Source organism: Myxocyprinus asiaticus, chromosome 18 (assembly GCF_019703515.2).
Source record: "Myxocyprinus asiaticus isolate MX2 ecotype Aquarium Trade chromosome 18, UBuf_Myxa_2, whole genome shotgun sequence".
NCBI classification, from domain to species: domain Eukaryota; kingdom Metazoa; phylum Chordata; class Actinopteri; order Cypriniformes; family Catostomidae; genus Myxocyprinus; species Myxocyprinus asiaticus.
This window is the reverse complement of record NC_059361.1, coordinates 2,925,422-2,942,280: the sequence shown is the minus strand read 5'-3', so window position 1 is coordinate 2,942,280 and position 16,859 is coordinate 2,925,422. Positions and strand designations below refer to the sequence as shown.

The 16,859-nt window shown below is 38.0% G+C and overlaps 1 protein-coding gene across 2 annotated transcripts in view; it reads right to left on the bottom strand.

The window, feature by feature from the left end:
* Positions 1-15,776, bottom strand: part of grm3 (glutamate receptor, metabotropic 3) — an 81,289-nt gene extending 65,513 nt beyond the window's left edge. Inside the window, exon 1 of one of the 2 annotated variants that reach the window (XM_051724572.1) lies at positions 15,668-15,776. The gene's annotated coding sequence lies outside the window, so the exon portion shown is untranslated. Of the gene's footprint in view, positions 1-14,165; positions 14,449-15,667 lie in introns of those variants that run through there. The other variant, XM_051724573.1, reaches the window with a different exon arrangement.
* Between the last annotated feature and the right edge of the window lie 1,083 nt (positions 15,777-16,859).

Below are 16,859 nucleotides of genomic sequence, written 5' to 3'. Positions count from 1 at the left end.
TATCATTGTAAAATTGTGGGGTAGGAGAAACCGAATATCAAACGAATAACCGTAACTTCTGGAGATAAGGTAGAAGTTCAGTGTTGGTTTTGCATCTTTGGACCTGCCAGCTCCACTTTCAATTCTAGTTAATGTTGATTATACGTGATGGTGTAAATGTAAGTGTAAGTTAAGTTACTTTTATAGCGCAGTTTCCCATTTTTAATATCACAAAACCTGATCTGGATCTGATTTTATGCCTTATTGAATGCACCTGAGCCAAACTCGTTAGAGATCACTCTTATTTTGCAAGCATTCATTACAAAATATTTGTATATGTAGCCTATACATCTGTTGGGTTTTCATTTCTCATACAACATACAATACACACTTATGTTATTTATTATGAGGTATTTTTTTCACTGTCTTTAATTCATTGTTTTGCACTGTACAATGCAGAAACAAGACAAATGTAGTGCAACAAGTCTGGCAAAACAAACGACTGTGATGAAACAGCACGCTGGAACAGACGTAAAGAAACAGGTATGAAGAAACAGCAGTTAGCATTATACAGGGCCACACCACACCTGCGATGGCAAATTTATTATGAATACACTTAAAACCTAAAATGGGAACCCTTTATAAACCACCCCACTAAAGCCCAAATAAATAACTTACCTTCAGTGAGAAACACTCTTAAACACTAAGCTCACCACATCAATGCAATTCAACCTAATAATATATACAGATTAATATTAGTAAGCTACTGTTGGATTCAGGCGCAAGAATAAAAATCAAACACGCAACTCACTGGGAAATGATGTTTTATATGTGTACATGGGACATTTAAGTTATTATACAATTGACCCCCTACAAGCACACCAGGCCCCACACAGCCCCCCCCCCCCCCCCCGTCAAAATGGTCTAGAACTGCCCCTGGATCTTGAACAATGGAAAGTTATTTCTTTGGGCACTGCTTTGTCCATTGTGCATTTTAACGGATTTGTACTGTACCTCTACCATTATGCGCTGGATACACAACCTGGCCAGTTCAGCGAAATCTAGCCTTTGACATTGACCCCACTTCACTCCCCAGTTGGCCTTTCTTGGCCCAAGGGTAATCAGTGGGCCAAAGGCCATTGGCCGTTGGTCCCGAGAAAGCCCCGAGGTGGAAGGATGAAGCCCCGGAAATGACAGTGGGAACGCAACTGGCCCTAAAATGCACTAGCATGCCCTCATTTGGCCCGATAGTAGAAACATGGTTACTGTTAGCCAGATTTTTTTTTTTCTTTTTTTTTTTTTTTTATAAAAGAGGGACAAGTTGAAATTATTATGCCACAAATGCTTTTGATTGAACTTGTGTTGAACCCTGAACATTCCTTTAAACCAGCCTATGATCTGGTCTAAGCTGGTCTCCCAGCATGGTCAGGCTGGTCATGTTTGCTAGTTTGGTTATAAGCCAGGAGACCAACTAGACCAGCTGAAGACCAGTTTGGCCCGGCTGAGAGAGCTTAAAGCCATTTAAGGCCAGCAAACCAGCCTAGACTGGTTTAAGAAATGTTTTCAGCAGGGAATAATCAAATATTTTACACTTCTCACCAGGTTCACTTAAGCATGTAGTACATGCAAAACCATTTTACTGCAGCAAAACTAGAGCTCGTGGTTTGCTGGGACATTTGAAGTCCTCCAATCATCAGACAGAACTTGCATTTGCAAAGTTGTAATGTGCACTGAAGCCTTTGATGAGTCGTCTTCTGATGATGAAACAAACCAAAAGAGACGCCAGCATGCCAATCAATTCATCTGCCAATCAGCAGAACAGATCAAGGGAGGACATTACCACAGTGCACTACATTAAGCCAGCGCACGGTTTAAAGATGGAGTAGAAGACAAATTACACATAGAGGACATATCACTCACTCGTGTGTCTGATAGCTGATCCAGCTCATTAAGAACGTCTGCTTTCATCTCAGTCATCATGTGTTGTAATGTAGTTGAGGTCAGATATAATCCATCTGTCAGATTTGTGGTTTTTAGAAAAGATCTGTGTTAAAGAATCATAACAGTTACAGCAGACCCTTGACTTAGGCCCGACTTTGATTCTTGCATTTTGATCTCATGAAAATTAAGTGACTCTGGTGACATTTTTGCAAAATTATATGACATGGTTCATGACACGAATCACGGCAGTTCTGAGACTATATGTCCACAGTGTGATGCTGAAAGAGAGTTAAATGTTCTCCGTGAATGTGAACACTCTCTCTTCGGTTTTACATCAACAAAACCGACCTCCGTACCCTAAACCTTAAACCTAAACCTAACCGATAGTGTCAGAAAAAGCAAACGTGAGATGAAAAACAAAACTACATCATTTTGTGGTGCTTCTATGCACGGGCGGTACTAGACAGGGGCCCAGCAGAAGCCTGGCCACCCCACTGGCCACCCCACTCACAGCCGCACCTCTCTGTCCTGGGTACCCCCCACCGATACAACACTCATTTCATTCATGTCCATCCTACAAACAGGCATGTATCTGAAGGAGTGTCTGAAGGAATACATTCACTCTATTCAAGCATGTCTTTAAGAAGGACAAAAAGATCCACTTGAGCTCCTCAGAGAGGTGGGTGGTACTAAGCTTGAGACCTGGCATCACAATACACACACACACACACACACACACCCGACAGACCATCAACCCCTGCTGAAGGAAGCAGCTATTCAAAGCCAGCTCTTCATTTGTTTCCCATGCTGCAACACAAGCTGTTCTCTGTTTGGGCGATGGTAGGGATAGTTCACCCAGAAATGAAAATTCTGTCATCATGTCCCTCTTGTTGTTCCAAATCTGTATGACTTCCTGTATGAGATGTTGGGCAATATGTTAGCGTCAGTCCCTATTCACTTTCATTGCATCTTTTTTTCTTTTTTTTTTTTTTCTGTACAATGAAAGTGAATTGGTGAATAAGTCGGTGTTCCACAAAAGAAAAAGAAAGGAAGTCATACGAGTTCGGACAACATGAGGGTGAGTAACCCAAAGTTGCTCTGCGAGAAGGTCTCTGTAATCAACGCGTCATAAAGAAGTGGCACTAAAGCAAACATCACTATTACACTGTAAAAGTACAGCTTGCAAAAACCTTCCCCCACAAGCTTGAACAAAGATTATTTTGTCTAAACTGAACAAAATTTGCTTAATCATGTTGCTAGGAAAGATTTTGTTGACCTTACTTGGTTACCGAAGTAGTTACTTCAGAGGTAGCATTGGAATTGAATCCAGATCTTGTTCCAAATTGCCAAACTTTATCGTCGGTACTAAAAAATGTCTTACTGAACAATAGGTTTGCAAGTTTACAGCATGCATTGCAATGAAATTATGCAGGTACTATTAAAGTTTTATTGCTTTTTGTTTGCTGGCTTTATTTGTGCTGCTGCAGTTGTTGTTGTTATTGTTTTTATTGTCACTATTAGTTACCCGTCTACGGAAACCAGTTTCCGCCACGTGGGGAATTTTATTTTACTTTGGTAAGTCATAATTATAATATAAAAACTAATCATGAGGAAAAGTCATAATTATGAGAGATTATACAGTCATAATATTGAGATTAAATCATATTTATGAGTTACTAAATCATAATTTTGGGATTAAAAGTCATAATTATGAGATAAAAGTCATTATGGGATAAAAAGTCCAAATTATGATATTGTCATTGATGTCAATATGATGTCATTTATGAGATATGAAGTCATATTTATGACAAAAAGTCATAATTTGGAGTTTAAAAGTCATAATTCTGCGACAAAAAAGCCATAATTATGAGATATCGTCATGTTTATGGAAAAAAGTCATAATTATGAGATATTAAGTCATAATTCTGTGATTAAAACATTTCATTATTATGAAATATTAAGTCCAAATTATGAGATAATCTTCATTTTCAGAAGTAATTTATGACATAAATCATAATTATGAGATAAAAAGTCATAATTTTGAGATATTAGGCAATACTTTATGACCTAAGTCGTCATTTGTATATATTAAGTAATAATTTGACTATTACACAAAGTGAAAATTATGTGATACTAAGTCAATTCTGAGATAAAGGTCAAAATTATGAATTAATAAATCGTAATTGCCATTTTAATTTATAATTATGACTTACTATTTTACTCATTTTGGCTTTTGTCATATTTATGGTTTAGTATCTCATAATTATGACTTTTAACCTCATCATTATGACTCACTATTTAATATTTTTTAATCATAATTATGACTTTTAATGTCATAGAAATCATAATGACTTAAGCCTGGTGCACACTGTACGATTTTGGAAAGTCCTTTAAGATAGGTGCTTGTCAGACTGTACGATATGAACGCATCGATATCGGCTCATTGTGAGACATTATGTCAGACTGCACGATACACATCGTGGCCGACTGTGGTCCCAATCGTCCCGATCAGTGAACGTGACTCACGTTACTGGAGCGTTGCGGAATAGAAGCGAAACTTTCAAAATTTGCCAACCACGGAGGAGCATTTTATTTCTCTCTCTGAAAGTCAGGACATCAGCATTTCCATTGCTCTAATACCACTCCATCACGAGCATAGGCTAACATTTACAAGAAAGATGGATTTTGTCAAATCTATAATAAGACAGCTTGATCACAAATACAGAAAAGTACAGATGTTGAGAATGAACGTGAGTGCGGGAGGTAGCCGACAGTAATAACGAGCTACCACAAGCAAATATTCATTGTGGAAATAAAAAGACTTACAAACTTCTCCGTTCACATTGGAGAAAACAAAAAAGGTGGGTTATGGTACGTCTTTCTCCTCTTTTAGATTAGTAACCTATAGGCCACGAAAAATTTCGAAAATTCATAAAGGCTGATATTATATCACGCTTGCAAATTCCCTATGGATATGCACAAACGTCATTTTGTAGCCTAAGCTCTATATTTATTTAATTCGGAGAATAATGCTTTCATATTGCTGACGTGTTCCACTTTTCTCCAAGTATTTTCTGCTTATTTATTTATTAACATTTGTATATAAAATGAAAAGAAGAAAAAAACATTGAAAGAGCTTGAGTAAAGTGATAACTGGGCACAAATGTTGCTATAGTGGTGCAAACACGGAGCAGGTTTCTTTCCAAGTGAATTAGGGTGTGAGAGAGGAGCAGAATATCTCATCTGGCCATCGTAATAGCAGTCACAATATACGGCTGCGATGCTAAATGTCAGACACTGCCAGAACTTCGTCGGAGGATGAAAATCATCGTAAAGGCTATTAATCAGCCATCTGTGAACATGTCACACTGAACGTTGTAAGATTGCCGATTTTGCCCTGCGATGACAGAAATCCTTTAGGATTCCCGAAATTTGTCTCAGACGGCAGAATCATGGCCAAAATCATACAGTGTGCACCGGGCTTTAATTATGACCCATTCAGAAATGGACTTCCATTCCCGTCTAATGGTTCAGAGTCAATCTTTTAACTTTATGAAGTTTGTTGATTGTGACTGTGATTGAGGTTCATGTGTGAAGTTTTGAGCTCTGTGTGCATCTCATTTCAGTGAAAGGACAAAATATCTCATTCTCTCAAGATAATATCTGAACCCTCTAGTGTTTAGAGGCCAGACACTCTCATCATGTAGGCAAAAGTCTTACGAAATCAAATGTAAGAAGGACACCATGATAAATGTGCTGAACAAACAATCTTTAGATTTTGAATTGAATTGAGTTTACTCAACAGAACAAAAAAAGTGCTTGTATTAAGTTGCCTATTTTGTTTTTAAAGCTCAACTCTTTTTTACAGTGTACTATTGCCTACACTTATAGTTACGGATATAAACTCATAACTCTAAAGGATTACACTTCAGCAATTAACTCGTCCTACATTGTTTGTGCTACGGACATGAATGATACCTCAATTCATGCGGCTTGTTGCAGAGCAGTCTGTTATTACTTTCCTAAACGATTAGCAGACAATAAAACAGGCAACAAATTGCTTTACATCGAAGAAGGGACCCAAACCAAGTTGCACTCACATTTTCTCCATATAAATGTTTACCATACATGTGTGACGCTCCTGTTCTACCCGCTCCGTACGGGACTCAAACTGGCGTTTCCGGCATGGGAGGTGGGTGCGCTAACAAGGAGGCTAAAGGCTACAGCCTCTAGTACACCTATTGAGGTCAGGAGAGTGAGGTTTATACACACTGCACAGCTATCTATCAGCTGGCTCCCGTTACACTCACCCCCTAAACTTCACTCCCATCCGGGTCACGGCACCATTGTGACGCTCCTGTTCTACCCGTTCCGTACGGGACTCGAACCGGCGTCTCCGGCATGGGAGGCGGGTGCGCTAACAAGGAGGCTAAAGGCTACAGCCTCTAGCATCAGTCACTAGTGCACCTCTTGAGGTCAGGAGAGTGAGGTTTATACACATTGCAGAGCTATCTATCAGCTGGCCACCATTACACTCACCACCCTAAACCTCACTCCCATCCAGGTCACGGCACCATTGTGACGCTCTTGTTCTACCTGTTCTGTACGGGACTCGAACCAGCGTCTCCGGCATGGGAGGCAGGTGTAACAGCCTCTAATGCACCTCTTGAGGTCAGGAGAGTGAGGTTTATACACATTGCACAGCTATCTATCAGCTGGCCACCATTACACATGCTTTTGATGACACAAGGTATTGAACAATGACTGTATAACAAAGACAACAGAAAATATTTGCACATAGCACCACACTGTTTAATCCTTTGATAGATCCAACTGTAATGGTTGTTTGACGATAATAAATGCATTGCACATTAGAGAAAGACCTTTTAAACTGCCATCGTGAAGGGACACTATTAAATATTCATTCTGCTCCTCTAACAGCTGTAAAACCATTGATCCATAAACACAACACAGAGGTACAGGAGGAAAAACTTTAAACATAGCAAATTTAGACAACCAAGTACATGAAAGAGCCCTGCATGACAAAGTGAACAACAGGACGTGTTTTACACAGCCTGATCTCATGAAAATTACGTGACTGTGGTGATGTTTTTGCAAATTGATGTTTCGTGGTTCCTTACATGTGCCAGAAATAAAGAGCAAGAGTCAGTGGGGAAGTGGCCCTGCAGCGGCGACTTCGAGAGGTGCTGTCTGAAGCCATAGACTCGTGCTGATAAAAAACATAATTTATCACATACGCACACAAAATAGATCAATCTTCTGACACAATCAGCAGTACACTCCTAACACAAAGTAGTTCGTTTTAGGCGACATGCCCAAACTTTTCCAGTCAAACTGTGATGCCTCCTGCCAAGACGTCGCTGTCAGTAATTACTATCATTAGAAAGTCTTCATTCCAGTCTAGGAGAGATGTGCGTTACGCTATGTTTAACATCTCTATTACTTCAGATATAGTCTGCTTTACTCATTTAACATCAACTGAAAGTGAATTTTAAGGCAGATACTGAATTCCCTGTACATTTCTACGCAGAAACTGAAATATACATGCAAGATATAAACATGGGCATTCTAATGCATGAAGTAACAAGACACATCACATTTCACCCCAAAATCAAAAGAAAAAAGAAAATGAAGCATGCTTTTGCACCACTATGGTTTTTGTCATTGTGGCATTATTTTCATGACAATTAAAGGCATGTTTGAGGTTCAGTACAAGTTAAGCTCCATCGACAGCGTTTGTGGCATAAAGATGATTACTACAAAACATTGTTGAGTTGCTGATGAGTTTCAGCTGGTTTTGTGGCCTTTATATGCAGAATTTAAATCACACTGCTTTATCTTAATGAAGTCCAGACTTTCTTAAATGTCTGTTGGATGGTATGAGCCATAGGTGGATATTGTAATTAAAGTGGTCTTTTAGCTTATTTAGTGAAACGTCACTATATCATCCCCCCACCCTTAAAATAATCAGTGGCCAAATTTGAGCATAAAACTTATGAACAACTATTCCAGTTCATATTTCACCCCAAAATCAAAGACAAAATAAGAACGGATATATTGCATGAAGAAAATTGTGGACTATTAAGATTTTTTGCATTGTGACATCATGACAATTGAGCACAGTTTCCCCTCAAACTCTCATTATCGTTATGCATACAGATGTTTTACCTTAAATCCAGGTATTGTCAATGATATTGTGATTAAATGGTACTGTAAAACAAGAACAGTTTAAATAATATTTATTTATTTATTTTTGCATTACAGTAATGAGAATATGTCCTAATTGGTGCTAAATTGGTCCTAAAAATGGCCTTTGATTTTTAAAAATCCTTAAACAAGAATAAATTCCTTGAGAAGTAGAATGGCAAGATATTAAGGGCTGTATTTTCGTGAGTGCGCAACATCTAATCCAATTTTTGTGAGAGTGCTAATTAAAGGCAAATTTTCATGCCAGCGCAAAGCACAAGTGGACGTGGGCGGGAGTGTTTGCGCTATCTGTGGGTGTATGCACGCAAACTGTGGGTGTATAGTATGTAAATGAAGTGGCGCAAAGCGCAATTTGCTATTTTCCTATGAAATAGGTCATTGCGCTAAGACATCTGAAAAGCAGGTCTTATCTCAGTGCAAAGTCTAAACTCTGTTCCTACATTTGCAGTTTGGAGATTCCACCAGCAGCTGGTAATAAAGTTCATGTCCAAACTCTGAAAATATAGTGGAACATCAAACAATCACTGCTGTAATCGTTAAACTTTCTAGAACTTTCATGGTTTATTTTTTTCAATTATTATTATTATGTTTATGTATATTTACAGTTGTATTTATGATCTCATTTGTATTGGTATTTTTCCACCTGTTGTCTTAGTGTGATTTTTAAGTAAACGCAAAAGTTAGAGTAAAACGCAAAAAGTTAGAGAAGAAGTTAGAGTAAAATGTTTGGATTTGGTATGATTTTTTTTTGACCACTTCTTTATTTTTATTATATTTTCATTTTGTTTCAAGTGTAATTTGAATTTAGAAAAGTTTTTGGTTTAATTTTTTCGTGTTTCAGTAAATGAATCAAAATCAACCGCTAGAAGTGAAGTGCACTCCGATACAATCACTGTTAATACTATCCATGATTTGTGTCAGTATCAAAATGATTAATAATACTTTCATTCTATAATACTAAATTCTCTCAAATTTAGCAGAGCATGGGGGCCTGGGAAGCTCAGTGAGTACTGACACTGACTATCACCCCTGGAGTCACGAGTTCAAATCCAGGGCGTGCTGAGTGACTCCAGCCAGGTCTCCTAAGCAACCAAATTGGCCCGGTTGCTAGAGAGGGTAGAGTCACATTGGGTTAACCTCCTCATGGTCGCTATAATGTGGTTCGCACTTGGTGGGGCGCATGGTGAGTTGTGTGTGGATGCTGCGGAGAATAGCGTGAAGCCTCCAGACGTGCTAGGTCTCTGCAGTAACGCGCTCAACAAGCCATGTGATAAGATGTGTGGATTGACATCTCAGATGCGGAGGCAACTGAGATTCGTCCTCCACCACCCGGATTGAGGCGAGTCACTATGCCACCATGAGGACTTGGAGCGCATTGGAAATTGGGCATTCCAAATTGGGGAGAAAAAGGGAAGAAATAAAAAATAAAATAAAACAAATTAACGGAGCATGAATCCAAATCCTGATGAGAACTGTGTTTTCTATGCTTATAAAAGAGCATGTCACTGTCATAGTAATATGCCTGACTGACATTTAACAAGGACACAGTTAATGCACAAAATAATTGACGTCCATATTTCTAGTCTTCTTATTCATTGCATACAGTCTATTTACACTACCAACTTCTTATGAATTTACTGTCTTTGTTTATATCGCTGGTGGTTGACAGAGAATGGACTATATAATAGGACACAGATGATGCAATAACCGGAGAAGAACCTCAGAATTAAATTGCACTTGACCCTGCCTATTAGCGCTTTGCGCATGCAATTTCGCCAAACCCACTTCCGCCTAGATTTGACGCATGCTTGCAAAAAATACAAAAACTTCAAGGCCATGCCGACTGAACTGAACTGGCAGAATTTGATCCTAAAACTAATCAACGATTCATACTGTTGCACTAGGAAAAAAATGAAGTACAGTACTTGCATATGTTTATTATAATTGTGTGGTAAAATCTAGTTTGTGGCTGTGTAAAATACAGAACTGTTCTACAGCAACAACATAGAAAAAAAAACTACAAAGCTGTTCTTTTTGCTCAGAAATGGATTTACTTGGCAGCGAGTGGGACTGGCAGACTGCTGAAATCTCTGCATCTCTCTCTCTCTTTCTCTCTGCATGCACACAGACAGAACACACACACACACACACACACACTCTCCAACATCTCTTCATTGATTTGATGCATGACTTATGCAACAGAATTGCTGTTTTGAAGGCAGTCTGAAGAGGCTAGGAATGCCACTCTCCGGCTGCCTCTTCGTGATGCATTTCAACACGTTCGTTTTTCGCATTATGATCGTTCTAAAGCTACTCTTTCAGAGATTACAGTGATATCTTTCAATAGAAATAAGGAATTGATAATTATAGGATGCACATGAGAGTATGTGTGCATGTGCAACTATACCACACGAGCATCATACCTGTACTGATATGCAATATGTGCAGTGATGGCATCTTTAGATTTCAGCTCCATGCCCTTTCCATATTAATGAATATGAAGGCAAGGCTTTTAAAAGCTTGATGGGGCCTTGGAGTCTCTTACTAAAGCAGAATTTCTAACAGAGCGCTGCACCCATGGGCTTCGTCGCAGGGAAAAACGCAGTCTAACAAAGGGAACTTCCTAAGCGGAGAGAACACGCACTGGAGAAAGAAAAATATAAGCACTTGGTTTGCTTTAACGCTTATGGAGATAAACAACATCTGCATCATTGTGCACGCCAATACATGAGCCGTGTTCACAATGGGTTACGTATTTGGGGTTTTTGAGTTGGACTTATAATGCCATTTGTTGCATGTTGCGATTGTTCATAATGTGTATGTATTCAAAGAAAGAAAAAAAGCAATTACTTCTAAAAGGGTAGGTTCACTCAAAAATAAAAAATAAATTCTGTCACCGTTTACTCACCCTCTTTCTTCGGTGGAATGATGACTGAAAAGAGAAAGTCAAAAGGGCTTGGAGCGACATTAAGGTTAGTAAATAATGACATAATTGTAATTTTTGAGTGAACTAACACTTTAAATCTATTGTCTGCACCAGCAAAACAGTTTTATGTGTCCTTTAGCTCAATGGTTCTAGATTGGTGGGTCATCTTGTCCCAAAAATGTCCTGATCTCACTGAATAAAAAGGTAAATGTAAATAATAAAATGCAACTAACTATATAATCGTGAATGGTTTAAATAGAATAGAATAGAATAGAATAGAATAGAATAGAATAGATCTATATGAAGCCTTTAAGAATCTATACAAGGACAGGGAGGGAATTTATTTTCCTAAATAGTTTTGCGTTCCCTCGCAAGTAACCGTAGTTAAAATGTCGTATTTGTAGTAAAACCATAGTAACCACAAAATGTACCATGGTTTTACTAGGGTAACCGTGGTTAAATTGTCGTATTTTTAGTAAAACAATAGTAACCACGAAATTTACCATGGTTTTATTACAGTAACCATAGTAACAACCAAATTTATCATGGTTTTACTATGGTAACCATAGTTAAATTGTCGTATTTGTACAACCCCAGTTCTGAAAAAGTTGGGACAGTATGAAAAATGCTAATAAAAACAAAAAGGAATGATTTGTAAATTATATTCACCCTTTGCTATATTGAAAGCACGACAACTAAACATTATATGATGTTTTACCTTGTGAATTTCATTGTTTTTTGAAAATGTACAGTCATTTCAAATCAGATGATTGCAACACATTCCAAAAAAACATCACCATTTCTTCTAATTACACTTGGGCAAAGATGACACCATTTTGTTAAGTTTAGAAAGTGGAATTTTCCTCCATTCATCCATTATGCAGGTCTTCAGCTGCACAATTGTACGGGGTACTCTCTGCTTACGCAGCCATGCACTTGTAATCCGGGCAGTATGTGGTCTGAAGTTGTCCTGCTGGAAAACGCAGGGACGTCCCTGGAAAAGACAGTGCTGGATGACAGTATATGCTGCTCCAAAATGTGTACATATCTGTCTGCATTAATGGTGCCCTCACAGATGTGCGAGTTACCCATGCCATGGGCACTGACACACCCCTGGCCCATATAGACACTGACTTTTGGACCTGACGCTGATAACAGCTTGGATGGTCCTTTTCCTCTTTGGCCCGGAGAACATGACGGATGTGTTTTTCAGAAACTATTTGAAATGTGGACTCATCGGATCAAAAAACACGGTTCCACTGTTCTTTCCATCTAAGATGAGACCGAGCCCAGAAAAGTCGGCAGCGCTTCTGGACAGTGTTGATGTATGGCTTCTCCTTTACATAGTTAAGTCTTAACTTGCATCTGTGGATGCAGTGGCGAGTGGTGTTGTCAAACAAAGGTTTACTAAAGTAATCCCAAGCCCATGTTCATGATATCCATTACAGATGAATGATGTTTTTTAAGACAGTGACGTCTGAGGGATCAGAGATCACGTGCATTCAGAAGTGGTTTTCGTCTTGCCCTTTACACACTGAGATTTGACCAGATTCCTTGAAACTTTTAAATATATTGTGCACTGTAGAGGGTGAAATGCCCAAAATCCTTCCAATTTGTCTTTGGGGAACATTGTTCTCAAAGTGCTGGATTATTTGCTGAAGCATCTGTTGGCAGTTTGACAAGTCTCGAATGATCCTTGCTCTTGAAGGACTCGGCTGTTTTTGGAGACACAGTTGCCTCACCTGTTTAACATCTCCTGTTTCACATCGCCTTATTTCAACTTGAAAATCAAAATTGTTATTAGTCTTAAATTTCCCATCTCAGTATTTTTGGAGCGTGTTGCAATCATCTGATTTGAAATTACTGTACAAGGTAAAACATCCTATAACGTTTAGTTGTAGTGCTTTCAATATAGCAAAGGGTGAATATAATTTACAAATCACTAATTTTTGTTTTTATTAGCATTTTTCATACTGTCCCAACTTTTTCAGAATTGGGGTTGAACAAATACGACAGTTTAACTACATTACCATAGTAAAACCATGGCAAATTTGGTTATTACTATGGTTTTACTACAAATACGACCGTTTAAGTATGGTTACCATAATAAAACATCGTATTTGTAGTAAAACAATAGTAACCACAAAATTTACCATGCTTTTACTACGGCAACCATAGTTAAACTATCCATAGTCAACCATAGTCAAACTATAGTTTGACTTTAAGGACATTTGGTTCCCTTTTTTACAAACTTGGCACTGTGTAAGACCACCAACTAATACTTGATTTAAAAGCTGGATCCTGAAATAAAGTCAGTTGAGAGCCACTGCTTTAGCTGATCAAGATATTTGTATCTGGTCATCATCTATATGTGATTTCTAATATGCACTGATGTCTTTGTAATATAGCGAGACTTCCACTCTCAATTAATGCTCATCTTATTGATGGATAGGCGGCATATGTGCAAGTCTAGCTGTAGTCTGCTGGAACTTATTTACATGCGCTGAGCAGACCACAATATTGAAAGGCTAATTACTATAGCACAGCACTTTACCGCATCACATTCTGTAAATGTAGCACCATCAATACAATTCCGGCCATCCACTGCAGCTTCCTAATTCAAACTCCCACACAAACACACAGATAAATATATAAAACAGCACAATGCACAAACATGCAACGGAGAGAAGCATGCCTGTGCACACATGCATAAACTCTCAAATCCCAACAGACACTTAGAAGAACATCTTTGACGCATACTAATTAGCTATCAATATTATGTGCACACATGAACATGTGCAGTTTTATTATGAGCTGTACTTCAATGCACACTGCTGTCATAAAACATATGCAATGAAAAACGAGTCTACACACACATTCTAGCATTTCAATACAGTGTATTTAAGGCCAACTCCTCCAGTGCAATAACACTGATTTCTGAACAAAAAACATTCAAACACAACGTGGTGTGATTTGGTCACCATATTAAATATAACAAATGCAAAACACTTTTTAGAATGAACACAGCAAATATTTGACGTTTATACATAGCATAAACACATCAAGTGCATGTATCATTACATTTATAGACCTTTAATGACGTATTCTCCAAAGGCAACCCACAGATACTGATGGACTGTTTGCCTTTATCAATGGTCGAGTTGAAGTGAAGGTCTCTCCACATGTGTCTCATGCTCTGTGATGTTCTCCAGGTTACCTACTTCTGCTAATTAACATTCCAAACGAGTTAAAGCCACGCCTCAGTACATCATTAGTCTTACAACCTCACATCTCACTATATAACATTCATTGCTTCAACATAACGCAATAGAGAAATTAAAATTCAGCGCAGACCCTCGACGCAATAAATTATGAATCATCCCTGTCTTTCTCTCTGGTTTTCTTACAGATCCAGGTGAAGTCTAAAGCAAAAGCAGCTACACAGGTGCTGAGACTGACTGCAAGAGATGCACACTGAAAAAGACTTATTAGCTATAAATTAGTCCATTAGTTGGTGTTTTTTTTTTATCCAAAGTGGACTTTGAGTAAACTTATTGTAACTTGTGGTTAAGTGTCTTCTTGATAAATGAAAATATATGGCCATAAATGAACATGTATATGAATTAAAGTTAATATATTTGAGCATGTATGTACTAGTATTAGGGAAAATACTGTATATGTAACACATAAATGACATTTAAAATAGGTATATGTTGCTGTACAGTATGTACAATTTGTGACTTTTTATATCAGACAAAATAAATAAATAAATAAATATATATCATATATATATATATATATATATATATATATATATATATATATATATATATATATATATAAAAACATACATTTCATGTTTTGCATATATTGCCATATAGCAGATTTCTGTATTGGACCAGATCTTTGACCACTAGGCAACACCATCACTTTTTCAGAGTTCCTAAACAGCCACATTTATAATAACATGTAAATAAATATTTATACCAAGGTAAATATAAGACCCAAAAGGTCCAACAAAACTTTAGCACGTATTTTTCAGGAGTTTTCACGACAAACATTGTTCTGGATCAATTCATTGGCAGAACAAGTTTTGGCATCTTTACGCACAAATAGAAACACACACACACACACACACACACACACAAGTGTCTTCTTATACTGTGTGTGTGTATATATATATATATATATATATATATATATATATATATATATATATATATATATATATATATATATTACCCAGTTAGTTTAATTCACTTTGGAGTGTTTAAGTTTAGTAAATTGCGTTAAGCCGTTTGTGTCAGACGCATCTGACGCGTTAAGACACGCTTGCGTCGCGCAAAGTTTTCTCAGGAAATCCTGGAATTAGGAAGCGTCATTATCCACATGCACATTTTTGCGCATTTTACCTTAGGAGTGCGACCATATTAACCCCAAACTCTGCGCTTCGTCTTATCTAAAGCATCATTTGTTTATTAATTTTTTTTTTTAATTATTATTTATTTTTTCAACATTCACCCATCCCTTTATCGCTAGCGTGATAAAATAGCTCATTTAAAATTCTACGTGGAAAAATTCCCATTGCGTTACCTCTGTTAGATATTCCTTTGGTTGGCCGTCTTGCATTTTCCACTCTTCTTTGCGTTATTTCAGACTGTTCCTTAACTCCGTTAGTGTGGGTCCGCTCTCGAGGAGCGCTGCAGAAAGGCTGACAACATTGAGAGAGAGAGAGAGAGAGAGAGAGAGAGAGAGAGAGAGAGAGAGAGAGAGAGAGAGAGAGAGAGAGAGAGAGAGAGAGAGAGAGAGAGAGAGAGAGAGAGAGAGAGAGAGAGAAATAGTGCCGTTGCTGTAGTAGAAAACATACACGTCGGGCGTTCGGGATGCTGCCTCACCTCAGGATGCTTCTGTCTCCTAGCAACAACAATCGATCTGAAGAGTATGCATTTTTTATTGGCCAAAGAGAGAAAACTCACCTTTAAACAATTAACATGACATGCATGCTCAAACAGATAAGGATCAGCGTCCTAGATAATGCATTTGAAAGAGAGAGAGAGAGAGAGAGAGAGAGAGAGAGAGAGATCAACAAACATTACCTGCAAGGACACATGGCCTGGGTCTCAGGTGGGCTATGATTCAGTCCACAGACATCATTCGGGCCATAATTAAACATTAGTTATATTAACACATAGACCAACATTTCAAACGTACAAATATATAAATGCCTAAAAGCTGCCTACTAAAATGTGTATGTCTTTAACCCTTCTGTTACTGTATGTTCGGCTCATTTTGACCTATTTAAATGTTTAAGTGTGTTATTTCTGCGCTAGCACCACCAAACGGAATTGCACTCCAACAAATAGTCCCACCTCCAACTCACACCATAGAGCGCAACAGTCTTGTTCCGGAACTAAAAATCCCATTTGTTTATCCCATAGATGAATTGATTTTCAGTGATAAACTATAAATCTTTAAAGACAGACCTACTGTGAGCTACGAGGTTGTTCATCGATGGTATATATGCTTCCATTGAAGACATCCACCTGCGTTATCTCAACATCATTGTTTAGAAATCGTGTTTGATTGTGGAATTCATGGTAAACAACTACATTACCCAGGGTACATCAGAGAAAGATCCACCAATCAGAGAACCTCGTCCAACTAAACCCGTGAAACGTACTGCGAATGACATAATCGAGGCGGTCTCTTCACCCTTAAACTACTTATATATTTGTACATATCGGAATATTTTGCAGTAAACGTAAAATATATTGTTTCTATACTT